Genomic DNA, 15,306 nt, shown 5'->3' on the forward strand with positions numbered 1-15,306 from the left:
GAAGTTTCTTACAAAGTTAAACGTATTGTTACAAGGCAATTCAGTTAGCATGTTCCTTGGTATTTGGCCAAGGAGGTGAAAACTTACGTCTTCTCAAAAACCTGCACACGGACGTTAATGGCAGCTTTACTCGTAATTACACAAACTAGAAAGTAACTAAGATGTCCTTCGGTAGGCAGATGAATAAATAAACTGGTATATACAGAAAATGGAATGTTATTCAGCGCTAAAAAGAAGTGAGCTCTCAAGGTATAAAAATACGTGGATGAAATGTAAACGCATATTATTAAGTAAAAGAAGCCAATCTATAAAAACAACATACTCTATGATTCCAAAAATATGAGATTCTGGGAACAGGGGAAATTGTGAAGATAGTATTAAGATCTGTGGTTACTGGTGGGTGGGGGTTGGGAAAGATGAACAGCCAGAGCACACAAAATGTTTAGGGCCATGAACATATTCTGTATGATACTATAATGATAGATACATGTCAGTATACATTTGTCCAAACCACTGCATGTATGACACCCAGTGCACCCCAATGCAAACTGTGAACTTTGGTTGATTTGATGTGTCACTATACATTCATCAATTGTAGCAAAGGCACTACTCTGGTGAGGGATGCAGATAATAGGGGAGGCTATGCATGTGTGGGGGCACAGGATATATGAGACCTCTGTGCCTTCCCCTCAAGGTGAAGCTAAAACAGCTCTAATACTTTTTAATTTTAAAAAAGTTAAAAAATAAAAATAAAACAAGTGATAACGTAGAGCAGAAATGCCAGCCTTTAAAACAGACAAATAAAGGTATGTATATTTTCACTACTAGAGGCCTGGTTCACAAATTCATGAGCGGGTGGGGTCTTTGGAGATTTGGGGGGAGCCAGGACACTATTGGTCCTCAGGGGGCCTGTGGGCCGGACATCTGCTGGACCTTTACCACTTGTCCTGGCTGCTGGCAGGCTGCCCTGAGCCCTGCTAGGCAGTGTGCAGGGCTGCCTGTGCCTGGAGGGAGTTGACCCCCCCATCCCCCTTGCCCAGCCACTCCTGGTATAGCTCCTGCACATGGGCACTGGTCCCCGGGGGTCACACCGGATGGCAACGTAGATGCCTTCCATCTGCCGCAGCAGTGCCCTGTCTGCATGCCCATCCTCACCTGGGCCTGGCCCCTGATGCTTAGCCATGCCCAGTGCAGGCCAGGACCTCCACACAGTGGCAGGAAACCTGCCCCTCTACAGCTGCAGGACCACTTCTGGGTGTTCCAAAAGCCTTTAACAGCCTCAAAGCATAGCAGAACCTCTCCATTCCTTTCAAGGAAGACCTCCTGGAAGTCTTTGTTCCTCAGGGTGCGGTAAGTGAGTGCCCCCATGTCTCCATTGAACAGCTCCTTGGCTGTATTCCTGAAGATGTGTGCCAGGTACCTGTTGGAGCTGGCACCCTCGTGGAGCCTCACCTCCTCTTCCTTCGTGTCTCCAAACAGTGTCCATGGCAGGGGTGTTCTCAGTGAGGTCACTTTGCTCCATTACCTGGACAATTTCACCTGAGGTTAACAGACAGTCAGCACCCCAGGAACTATGCAAAGCTGTGAGAACATCTTCTCAAAGGGACTCCAGTTTCTTGTTATAACACAGGGCCACAATGACGTGGAAAATCTCGTCTGGGGACCGGTTCTGCCATCTGGTGAAGTAACCCTTCACCAGAGAGCCCATGATCTTTTGGGGAGACTTGGCCGTGAAGAGGTGGGGGTGATGGGGTGACCCTGCTCGTGCTCTGAATATCAGTGCCACCAGAGTTCTTCCTCAAGGTGCTAGCAGTACCAGTGCACAAATTCCTTCTGACTCTCCAGTTTGCTGAAGTCCGCAGCTATCTTCATGTCAAAGACAGTGCACCACCCCAGGGCTTTTGAGGAAGTGCAGAATCTTCATGATGCATCAGTGACACTGAGGCTGAATTTAGCAGCAAAATAAGGCAGAGTCTGAGGACACACGCACACTCCCAGCACTTTGTGCTGTGAGGTATCCTATTTCTTATTAAGGTTCAGAATATAGAAGAAACCCTTGATGTTCTGCTGAGAAACTTGGACTCCTTCCTCTGTGGTCACACAATTTTCACACACCAGGAAGTCACTCAGATATATCTTGGCATTGGCCAACTTATGGAATTCTTCCTTCTCTCCATTCTCCTGACCCGGACTCCAGATGTCAACTGTGGCATTTTCTTGGTCATAGTTTGTTTGTTTGCTTGTTTGTCTTGTTTGTTGTTGTGTTTGTTTGTTTGTTTTGTGTGTGTTTTTTTTTTTTACTGCATTTCTTCTGTGTGTGCAGTGATCGCACAGATCACTGGAGCAGGGCAGGCGGGGGCCAGCGCGAGTGACCTGGAGGAAGCAGAGGAGAGCAGTAGCAGCTCCTTGGAGCTTCTAGGGAGGGGAAGGAGCTGAGGTGCCGGAAGCTGAGGTCCAGGAGGCTAGCAGCACTGTAGGAATCATACCAGCAGCGCTGGTTCGTTGGTGCCTGGCCCGTTTTCTGGAAATTGAACCTGCAGGACTACTGAGGGAGGAAGTGGCTGTCACGGGGCTGGTGGTCATTCTGGTTGTTCTACCTTTCGGTCACTGAGCTTTTATTATATAGGATTATATAGGATTCTCTGGGGTGATGCACACATAGAGCTAATTCCATTTTAAAACCAATCCACCTAAACCCTCCGCCCCCTCACATACCCCCAGAAGACTAGAGAATGTTTACAGAGACCCTGGGCTGATGAGAAGCTACCACTAACTCGCCCTGACACTGAGCTCCTGGCAGCTGGTCTCTTTGTTCCCCTCCATCAGCTCTGCAATCCTTTCAGAGTATATTGTCCCATTTCTTAGGCAGATGTAGAATTGGTATGTTTGCGAGTGTTAAGGGGTAACCAGTGTGGAGATCCATTTTGTCCTGCTGTCACCCAAGATGGCATGTCTATAAGTTTCCCTATTAAAATTCTTTTAACCAACCAGCTGAACTTTTCCACTTCCCCCTTTGGCCCTCCTGCTCCTTCTGCATGTGGGTCCCACTTTGCATGAACGACTTTGTCATGAAGCACATGGTTACAATGTTAAATACTCAGTGGGGGGAATGTGAAGACTATAAAAAATGATGGTTCTCTTTGGAAAAGAGAACTATTCATTAGGAAATATTAAAATATCTTTTTCACACAAAGAATAAAAGCAAGAACAAAAGTAGATTCATCTCAAAGCATGAGAGATTAAAATCTTTCTTAAATTCAGGTTTGCTCTATATTTTCCTTGATTCTGTGATATTTAGATGAAAGGTTTTTAAGCTGCCTTCATAATGAGGTAAAAACTATTCCCAATAATTTTGGTGCATTAATCTTTTGCTGCAGAGCTATGAGGATATGCCAGTGTCCATACATGTAGTGGCACACTCAATGGAATGTTCAGAAATGAGCTCTATAGTGAGAGGTGAGAGAATGAGAGACAGTCTGAAAAAGAGAAGAAAACTGGAAACATTTGCGGTACGGAGTTGTTAGTAGCTTAGAACCAGGAAATGTCAGTAAACAAAATCCGAAGGCATGAAGCCAAATGGATAAACCACAAAGGGTCCATAGTCCGACACCCAAACTTTAATGCCTAATTCACAGATGAATGTGGAAGAAAAGGAGCAAAAGCAGGAGGATTATCCTAATAGAGCTGTGGATTTGACATTAGATAAGTGAGATTTAAGGATTCAAGTATACATACTGTACTTTATCAAAGATGAGACAGATTCCAAGTTATGTTGGATGAATAACATCACCACAAATAGTAGCACAAATTTAAATCCTCATAATTCTAAAGAAAATAATGAGTTCCTTTGGTCTAATTATCCATATGCTTACTAATGCATTAGAGAGGCCTGGTGCACAAAATTCGTGCATTTGGAGGGTCCCTCAGCCCGGCTTGCACCTTCTCGCTGTCCAGGAGCCCTCAGGGGATGTTTGGCTGATGGCTTAGAAGTCAGTTAGATATCCTTACACTGCTGTGGAGGCAGGAGAGGCTCCCGCCAACCACTGCTGCACTCGCCAGCCTTGAGCCTGGCTCAGGGTTTCTGGCTAAGCAGTGCTTCCCATGTTGGAGCACACTGATCACCATGGGACAGCTCCTGAGTTAAGTGTCTTCCTCCTGATGGTCAGTGCATGTCATAGTGACCAGTCATTCTGTTGTTATGTTGATTTGCATATTAACCTTTTATTATATAGGATAGGTATAATAGTTTGTGATATCAGAATAATCCAATTGTTTACAGCAGTATTGTCCAATATTGTTGCTACTAGCTAGATGTGGCTATGTGAATTTAAACCAAGAAATAAGAAATAAAATTTTAAATGTGTTTCCTTAATCACAATAGCCACATTTAAAGTATACAGAACCAAATATGGCTCATTATATCAGTCAGTGTAGATATAGAACATTTTCATCCTGACAGAAAGTTCTTTTGGACAGCACTGCTTTAATGTAATATGGTTTTTCCAAATATTGAGGCACAGATGCATATTTTATATGTGACAAGGCTGTCTAAAATCATAGATCAGCCCAATATACTAGTATAACTATAATAATCCTAAATGCAATCTAAAAACATAATACAAAAATTGTAACAATCTTTCTTGTAATAAGTGAAGTTTAAAGTAAAAAAAAAAAATCAAACTAGATATTTTAACATCAGAGTTTACCTTTGTCATTTTATTTTTGCCTGTTAAACTTTAATAAAGAATTTCACATTACAGGATAATGAGAGGTTTTTGGAATGGGATGGGTACTCCTTCATTGCAATCTGTCACATATATTTTAAAACTTGGACCATTTACTAATCTCTGTTTATCATCTTTGCCACCCTGGTATCTAGCATGTATTCAGTATGTTTGTGCAATGAGGGAGACTTCCATCCAGTTCTAACAGGAAATCATTCAGCATCTGCTTAAACACTTGCATTGGCAAACGATTTGCCGCTTCATAAGGGAAGGCATTTCCTTTTAACAGTTCAGTCAAAAACAAGTTTCTTTATTATTACAGAAAAATCCAAATTCACTTGCTTATAAAACTTCCATTAATCCTACATTTTATCAGATAAAAGTTGAAATAAGATGCTTATTCTTCCATGGAAAAGACTTTGAAATATTCATAGGTGACTATAAAATTTAACCTACCAACTCGCCTATAAGGCATCATTTCCAGATACTTTGTTGTCCTCTTCTTAATTTAAGTCTCTTGAAATGCAATGGCCAGCACATTACATTATCTGCCACTTGTTCTGCCCAGTGCAGAGGACTGTGGGAATTACCTCCATAGCTCTGTATAGTATACTTCTATTAATGATGCCCAAGACTCCATTAGCTTTTCTTGGCATTCTCATCAGAGGATGACTCATAGTCCACTTACAATCAACTAAGAGTTCCTAAGCCTTTAAGATGAGTTGCTGTCAAATCATGATTCCTTTCGTCCTTGGTTTTTTTAGTCATTTCATGTATTTGAGTAGAAGACTTTGTTTTATGCTGATGGCTTGGGCATGCTGTTCCATCAGTCAAAATATTCTGAACTTTGATTGTGTCAATCATCTAATCCATTAGCTGTCGATTCAGCTTTGCGTTAAGTGCAAATATGATAAGCATAACCTATATGTCTACATTAAAGTCATTGATACAAATAGGCACAGGGCAAATGTCCATACCACACCACTAGAAACTTCTAAGATTATACTCACATATCTTCATGTTTTATTCACTTATGTTTTAAGAACAACACATATATAATCTTTAATTCTTAAAATGTCCTTTTAGTACACTACCAACAATTTATCCAGAAAGAAACAAAAAATGTAAATGATTCTATCAAGAGTGCCTAACTAGACATTGGCAGAGCTTGGAATCCATGTGGGGCAGTTCCACTCCAAAGTCTGCCATTTCCAGATACTTCTGTAGCCCTATAACATAATGTCTCTTTTCAAGTATAGCTGTATTCCCTTAGATCTTTTAACTATAACATGTGTAAGTATAACAAAGACTGTCAAAAGCCATGCTAACAGTGCTAATTTATTTCTATAGCATTCCAGTAAGCTGTCAATCTATTTCTTTAAAAGCAAAAATGAACTTTGTTGTTTTTTTTTTACTATTTTAAAAATGTGTTAGTGATTCCATTTATTTTTATAAATCTTTACTACGTAACGAATCTTTTACTCCATACTTTGCTATCAATGATTGTTAAGTCAATCAATTTTTATTTTTTAAAAATCCATCATTTAGCCCTTTTTGAATTTAAGATCCCCCCAAGTAAATTATATATTTAGACACTCCCTATTTCATCATTTTATTGCTCACAGTTTCATGCAGAAGCATATAAAGCAATATTAAATTGAAATCACTAGTCTAGTGTTTATAATTATGTTTACAGCATAATCCTGTCCAATGGAAGAATAATGTAGTCTTCAAATTCAATAGTATGATTGGAAAACCTAAATTTTACTCTTGCCTAGTGCTGTTTGCATTAAACACTATCATGCACATGAATTAAATAATAAGCATTGATTAATTCACTTTCTAGAAATTGTTACCAAAATCTCAAAAATATTGGTGCTTTGACCTAAATTGGTGTTTTATCAAAATTTTATTTTCCTAGATTTACACAGAATCCTATATAATAAAAGCCTAATATGCTAAGTGTCTGGTCAACTGCTTGGCCATTCAACCAATAAAGAGTAATATGCCAATGATATGTTAAGAATGCTCTACCAGTCGCTATGACTTGCATTGACCACCAGGGGACAGATGCTCTGACTGGTAGGTTAGCTTGCTACCAGGGTCTGGCCAATGGAGACTGAGTGAGACAGGCCGGACATGCTCTGGAGCCCTTTCGTGGTCCCTCCCTGGCTGGCCAAACTACTGCATCTCTCCCTGGCCCTGTTTGTGCATCAGTGAGGTCCTTCAACCTGGCCTGTGCCCTCTCACAATCCCTCAGGAGATTTTGGAAAGCAAGTTTTGGCCTGATCCCACTGGGGGAGCACTGCTCAGCCAGAAGCTAGACTCAAGTCTGGCCAGTGCAACAGCGGTGGTAAGAGCCTCTCCCGCCTCCTCAACAGCACTAAGGACATCCGACTGCCAGGTTAGGCCCGCTCCCCTAAGCCATCAGTCAGACATCCCTCGAGGGCTCCTATACTGCGAGAGAGTGCAGGCCAGACTGAGGGACTCACCCCCCCAAGTTCACAAATTTCGTGAACCAGGCCTCTAGTCAATTATAAAAGCTAAATCTATTCTGAATATCAGTTATTCCATTTTTGTTCGTATGTTAATTATGAAATGGGACATGCACACCCTCTAAAGACCTAAGTAAATTTCATATTTGGAGAGTAAAGTTAATTGCAAAAGTGTTTCTTGGAGAAATCATAGGTTTTAAAATAATTATATTGATAATAATGGCATTGTAGTTCCGGGTTATGTGTCCAAAGTATATGTATATATGTATGCTTTTAAGATATCATTCTAGACCCAATTCTCACTTTTGTTTTATGCACTTATAAGTACATTGTCTTTGACAAAAGAAGAAATAGAAAATTAAACCTGCCTTAGATATTCTTCCAAAGGAAAACTAGATTATCTGACACCTATCAAAGTTGTTCCAGGTTGACATTTCTTGAAACTCTGATTAGAATTTCAGAAAAGCTAGATGCATAACAACTAGAGACAATGTGATAATTATTACTCTCACGTAATTTTCAGTGCAGAAGAACCTAAAAATTGTTTGTTGAAATGGGAAGTATTATATGAAGTTACATGTATACTAAGAATGATAAGTGCAAGAGGCATTTCTTTGGCAGTCCTTAAGAAAAATAGAGTTTAAAAAGTTGTAGCCCCATTTTGAGCAAATGTCTAGTTTTCTTCTCCTGAGGTCTCATCCTGTGTCCCTTCTGGATTGTAACACTGACCCTGACATTTCCTAATGGTAGCAGGAGTGAGGTTTATGTTATTCCCCATCCTACCCTTTCTCCATTATGGTTCTAAATATCTGAGGGTGTCACTTTATTTAAAAATAAAAAATAAAGGAAAGAAATGCTAGCCTGTATTGAATTCTTCTGTCTAGCCTGTAATGATCAGTGTCAGAATTGCTGGCTACTCAGTCTAATTGTTTGGCCGACTTATCTATGCAGATCACTACCCAACTGTGTCAGTCATAGATATTGATCAAAGGGGCCAAGTTATTCAGCTCTTTGGCCATGCATGAGATCAGCTTTCTAATTACAGTACTGAAGATTTAAAGTGCATTTGGACAAATTCTATGTCTTTTCAGAATCTTCCTGCTTTAAATGGCAATATAGTGCTGCAGAATAGTCAGCTAAAACTCCGTAGCAAGATTCACTGGTCTTCAGTGCAGATAATGGTAGGATACTTTCATAGATTACAACAACGTATATCACAAAGGAAACACAATTGTGTTATTCTTATGTGTAATCATCCATGGACTGACTAGAAATAACAGCGGTCTTATTATGCAAACAGCAGTCCATAATATGCAAATGAATATAAACAACTACCTCCAGAATAATGTTTACTGATGTGTCCTTAAAATCTCTTTCTTAAACCACATTTTTCCTGTCTTCTCAAAAACATTAAATAAATCAAAGATGAATGCATGAAAAAGTGTATGCTTTTTCTCCTGCATTTTTTAAAAGGAACCACAATATAATCTTATTCAGATTATTTGATTTATATTCTCCCAAGGCCATCATTGCCTCCTGGCATCATTGTATGCTTGTGTAAGGTTTATATGGTGTCTCTTTTAATTGCTTAAACTAATCTATTCAATGACTGCAAATCTAATGCACACTGGAACAGGCAGCCCATAAATTCTATCCTTCAGATGTGTCCTTGAATATCTATTTGTCCTGATGAAGAGTAGAAACAAAACAAATAATAAAATGAGAAAAGCCTATTCAAATATTATATCCAAGAGACCTTAGAGTGAAAAAAATATATTTTAGTTAAAAAAGACAAAAAATAAACATCTCCTTGGTTTTACATTTTATAAGGAATTATTCTAATTACATTGCAGTTAAGGCTTCAAGCTTCTCTTAAATAGTATGTGATTTACCAAGAGAAAAATTTAGATCATTAAATGTGCTGTTAATATAATTGATGTAATTTCATTTTTCTAAATGTATATAACTTCCACTGAGTGAAAAAATTCTTAAAGCCAAAGAAGAAAACCGTTATGTTATTGGTATTACAACTGTGTATTTTCTAATCTTATGTACCTGCACAATGATTGTGGAGAACTCCATTTCAATGTATAGCTAATACATATACACAGCACAATGAAAGAAATCAAATCACATATGCAATGTAATTGTTTTGATTCTTAGAAGTATGGTTGCCAAAAGATATCCAATCTTAATTATCTTACACATTAAACAGACTGATCATATTATCCTACTAAATACATAAGAGCAAACACAGACATAAATAGTGGTAGAAGAAGGAGGATGAGAGACAATGATCATAAAATACAGAAAAAGAAATAATAATTTGTATGCAAATATATACTATCCATTCCTGTTCTTTTTGTGGACCTTTGCTTACCTTGCAACTACAACTTAGTGTTGCACCCTGTACCAGACATGGTTTAAGTCATGCCACCATTGCTCCCCCTAAGAAATGGCTGCTGCTACTCTGCTCACCAAGTATATGTGCAATACTTAGTTTTTCTCAAACTACTAGACCATTGTTTATAATAAGGCCTGAAATCACTAAATTTTTTCCAATTGTTGAGATCTATGGTAGTTTCCAAATGTAATCTGAGATCTTGGTTCATTCTCCCATTTATTTTTTTACAGGAATGATTTGAAGAAGTTTTAATCTTCATTATATTTAATACAGAAATTCCAAATCTGGTTTTGACAAAAAAACTCAAGTCACCTGTAGTTCCAATAGAAATGAGCTTTATGACTTTTATTTGGCCTATCAGCCATCCTCCAAAATAGTAAAATAAGACCAAAAGTAAATAAAATTAAGTTAAAAGACTTAATTGTGTTTTATTTAAAAAGAATCATTTGGTATTTGGTAAACAGACAATGGCCTCAGGAATTCTCTTTTTCCCCCTATTTTATAGTATGCTTATCTCATTCCCAATCAACTCTATCTCACATTACTCAAACTGTAACCATACCCTCAAACTTCTATTTTACTTCCTTTGGATTCTAATCCTACTTCACGGAATTATAGTGTCAAAGGGAGAATTAGCTCTCTGAATAACTCTGAGTTTTGTTTATTCTTGTGGCTTCCCAGGGCATAGTGTTTTGTTTTGTTTTTGCATCCAACCTCTTAGAACTTACATCTTTTCCTAATTCTGATGTGCTAAAAACTGGTATCTTTTGGAATACTGCTTCTTTAGTCCTTCAGAAATCTAAAGGCTTATCTTTTTTTTAATCTCTTATAATGAACGTTATTACAAGGAATAACAAAAGGAAACTTTCAAATAACAAGACACCATACCATGGCTATTTTATTAAAAATAAATGCTCAAGAGATACAGTTATGTGCCATGATCAGCTACAAAGAAGATGAATTGTATAATATTTATGAGCCACATATGGAAGGGTGGAAAAGGAAAGGACAGACTGGTATTAGAGGCCCTCAAAGAAAAAGGAAGAGGTAACAGGATGGTAGTCTAGACCAATGGCTTGGAAAAATAAGATATACTAGTAATATGAATCTTGGTATAGGTAACTATCTGTTCATTTTCAAGTATATCCATGTAAATACAGGTTAGCTTATCTATCAAGACACAGTAAAACCTAGGGTAATATTCATCATGACTAAGATGATGTAACATTGGATTTCAAATATCTTTTATATTTTCAATATTGTGTGTCATGACTTCTTATTAGAAGATTATCAGTTAGTTTTGAAAATGTAATGTATTTAATGTAACGCTTATTCTAGAAGTAGACATGTAATCTTGATGTTTACTTGCATCTACTGTATTAGATTTCATTGACAGTGTTGTGCTTTGTCCACTTGAAAATGGGCACATGGCCACTTGCTGAGGATTACTTTAGTCATAGCAGAATAATGTGATTGTTATTTTACGTATCAGGAGTGAACATGTTACTTGAAGCATTACACCAAAAGCAAATGTGTGACATAGGATATCACTCTTCATCTTTTCATGTTAGGATTCTCCTCCTTTTCCCTCAGAATACCTCGAATAGGTATAAATTGCCACTATAACCTTAGTATTGGGTTAGGTTTCAATCCATATATTCAATATTAGAAGGTTAAACTTTATTTTCTTTAATGAAAAACACATTGAGATTCCATTATTTGTTGCTACACTACAATGCATCATCTCAACCACCCCCTTGGGAATTTGCTCTCCACTCTGGAGGTTATTGATATAAAGGCACATCTGTATGGGACATAGGAAAGAAACTCTTATTTCTGTTTTATCTAAGCCAACTCCATTCTCTTCTTTCCTTTCTAGATATAATCCCTTTTTCAGAGCCATTCCAGTGCCTGCTTGGTTCAACTTCCTGCTATTGGCCATAGGCTTGTGATGAGAGAGGCTTGAATCCATGTGCACAGACATTGGATTGTATAAGAAGCAGAAAAAATATATATAATCCAGAGTTAAGGGAAAGACAGTGTTATCACCCCCATTATGAACTCCTGAGAACATTTTTCCATGTATCAGTGGTGTATTTGAAACAGTCTGCAGAACTTTGTCTTGATGCAGTTTACCAGCACATTGTTCCTTGGCTAACCTGTTCACCTAAACTTCTTCAAACATATTGTTTCCATAGTAAAACAGCTTTCTAATCTCAAACAATTGACTGTCGCCACACATTATGGAAACAAAACCCATTCATAAGTGATAAACTGCACATATAAAAATTTTCAGGTCTTATGGCAGTTGAGAGTCTAAAGCAGCTCTAAAGTGAAATTTTATATTGTAAAGTTTAATCATGAGAGACTGAACATGCAGTACAGTGTGAACTATTCACCTTATCTGCAACAGTGTTGTGACATTACCTGGATTAAATAAGACAGTTTTAACCACATAGTAGTTAAGTGACTTTTGATATGACACTAATAAAAGCCTGTTTTGTTAGAGATGTGCGAGATGCTTAGGCTTTTACTTCTTTGTTTATTTTGAGAATGTTAATCATTGTACTAAAGTAATAAAAGAAAATTATAGGTTTAAAATTTCTGCTAAAAAGTCCATTTCTTCACCATGAAGTAGCATGATGAATGTCTATAAAGCATATAATAAAGCAGTATAATAAAGGTTATAATAATCAGAATAGACATGAATAGGCTATGCTACAGAAAGCAAAAATATAAATTCTCTCAAGTTTATTGAATTATAACAATCAGGATTATTTCTGATACCACGAAGTTTTCTTAGAACAGCTGTCAATAAAATATAAGTCCTTTGGGGAGGAACAGACAATCTATCCTAACATTAAATTATCTCAATGGACTTTTGGTTAGGGCAGTGGTCGGCAAACTTATTAGTCAACAGAGCCAAATATCAACAGTACAACAATTGAAATTTATTTTCAGAACCAAATATTTTAAACTTAAACTTTTAACACCACTTCTTCAAAATAGACTCACCCAGACTGAAAACCGACTTCTGTGCATGGGCCACAAAGTTTCAATTTCACTGTATGTACAGGCCCGCACACGGTATTTTGTGGAAGATCCGCATTCAAGGGGCCAAAGAGTCACATGTGGCTTGTGAGTCACAGTTTGCCAACTACTGGGTTAGGAAAGAATTAATAATAATTGCTAACATTAGCCAACACGTAATAAGTTTCAGGCACTGCCCTAAATGTTTTATTCATATGGAATTATTTAATAAAAAATGACCTCATTAAGTAAGTTAGGTATTATTATTTCCATTCTAGGGAAACAAAAGCACAGATAGATTAAGAATCTTTCCCAAGCCAAGACTGGTTTGGCTCAATGGATAGAGCGTCAGCTTGGGGACTGAAGGGAACCAGGTTCGATTCCGGTCAAGGGCATGTACCTTGGTTGTGGGCATATCCCCAGTAGGGGGTGTGCAAGAGGCAGCTGGTCTATGTTTCTCTCTCATCGACGTTTCTAGCTCTCTATGTCTCTCTCTTCCTCTCTGTACAAAATCAATAAAATATATTTTTTTAAAAAGAATCTTTTCCAAGAGCATCCCGATAGCAAAATATGTTTTTTTTAACACCTCTGATGATAGGGAATAACTACTGTTGAGGAAGTAGAAGGCTGTTCCTGAGAAATTCAGAAACATCTAGGCATTGCTGAACATTTTGCTTAGAGCAGTGACAAAGAAAAATAGGTGGAAGAGGGGCCAAAGAGATTAAAGAATCACTCAATAGGCCTTTCTATATTCATGAATGTTCTCATTCAGCAAACCTTTATCAAATGCACACTATGTGCCAGGAACTAGATAACTAGGTGCCAGGAATACAAAAATGATGTACTTGACCTTGGGGAGATCTTCGTATAGTAGAGGAAATAGAAATAATTGCCATAAGGTATGGTAAGCAGCAATATATTTATATATAAAGTGCTATGATATCATCCCCCTCCAAAAGCAACTTCACAGTGAATGAAAAGTAATATATTTCAAGTAAACTGTATGGAAGAGCAATTTAGTAATCAGTGTAATATAGATAATCAAATGAAAGTCTATAAGAGGTGAGTTTTTGCTACACTAAAAAAGGAGGAGGAATTAAGACTGGGAGAGAAAGAAGGCATTTAGAAAAGTATTTCTTATGAAAGATATGACGTAAACAAAATGACACAGGAAATTTCATTAGTCCTTTGAGGAAAAATATGCAAAGTGACTATTGTATATATTAATATATTGTCTACTTCAATCTAGTGAATATCCTTCAATCCTACAATCCCCCCACTAACAAAATGAATTTCAATTACAAGTATTCTTCCAACTTTAGTTTTGTCTTAAATATTCTAGGAAAGAAAATGTTGAATTAGCAGCCCTGTTGGTGTAGCTCAGTAGTTGAGCACTGACCTAGGAGCCAGGAAGTTATGGTTTGATTCTCCATCAGAGCACATGCCCGGGTTGTGGGCTCAGTTTCCACTGGGGGACCTGCAGGAGGCAGCCGAAGAATCTCTGTAATAGTTGATGTTTCTATCGTTCTCTCCCTCTCCCTTCCTCTCCAAAATCAATAAAAATGTATTTAAAATAAGAATTAAAAGGGAAAAAAACTGTATAGAATATGAGGTACTCATATGTGAAAGTCAATCTGAGGAACAATCTGAGGAAAGTAGAAATGTACTGAAGGTTCCATTAGGCAGCTCTTATATGGGAATATTGGCAAAGGACTGAACAAGCCCTTTGGCTAAAACTCATTTCCTCTCTGGAATCTCTCAGTGCCTGATACTTTACCAATAAATTTCTTCAAAATTTAAATGACTTTTTGACTTCATGAATAAAGTATAGATTCCCCCAGGCAAGTAACACACTTTATTCTCATGCATACTGTATTTTACTAGGAATAACATTTAAGTAAACCCAACAAAGATCAAGACCAATATGGAAGAGAAGAGTCAATATTTAGGCAAGGCAGGCAGTGCTAAGGTTAGGGGCAAGTCCCTTGAGCTGGAAGTCAGGGAAGATGAGAAAACAGAATACAGACTTTCATTTGTTGTTTTTATGACCTATATCCTGTCCAGGATATTACATTTTATCTGTAATCAAATAAGAAAAAAAGAACAAATATGATGTTTGGGGGAGTGGAGAGACTTTATTTTACCTTTGTTTGTATTGATAGATCCATCTGCACTATCACTTTTTTAATATATATAATTCTTGAAGACAAAGACAAAAACAAAACTTCTGGTTTGGAAATTTGAACCTAATTTTTCATTTTTGTTTTCCATTTAATCACTTCCCAAATTCTGAAACTTAGACCATGTCGCCCACCACAAACACCTAACCTATCATGCTTAAATAACTTGTTGGGAGTATCATTTCTCTTTATTCACTGGAAACCTATAGTAAGTTTGGGGTATATCATATTATTTTTCATTCTACTAACACATTTCTGAGATAGTATCTATACTTTTCTGAGATATGTATACTTTCCCCCTAGGTAATAACTAATAAACAATATTTCACTCTTCTTAATCATAAACCTCTCTCTCTTTGAACTATATACTGTCTATATGCTTGCCACTTGGAGGGCCTTGTCTGATTTTCACCGGAAGAAGAAGAATCTGGCTTGCAGAGTATTTGGAGTACAGAGATGGCAGACAGCCTATA

At 37.5% G+C, this 15,306-nt stretch overlaps 1 protein-coding gene and 1 pseudogene across 4 annotated transcripts in view; both read right to left on the reverse strand.

Moving 5' to 3' along the window:
• The window catches only part of PCDH9 (protocadherin 9), a 900,785-nt gene that overhangs the window by 616,148 nt on the left and 269,331 nt on the right, over positions 1-15,306 (reverse strand). The gene's annotated exons all lie outside the window — the stretch shown is intronic.
• Positions 933-8,013, reverse strand: LOC118728508 (annotated as a pseudogene).

Source organism: Pipistrellus kuhlii, unplaced genomic scaffold, assembly GCF_014108245.1.
Source record: "Pipistrellus kuhlii isolate mPipKuh1 unplaced genomic scaffold, mPipKuh1.p scaffold_m20_p_3, whole genome shotgun sequence".
Taxonomy (NCBI): domain Eukaryota; kingdom Metazoa; phylum Chordata; class Mammalia; order Chiroptera; family Vespertilionidae; genus Pipistrellus; species Pipistrellus kuhlii.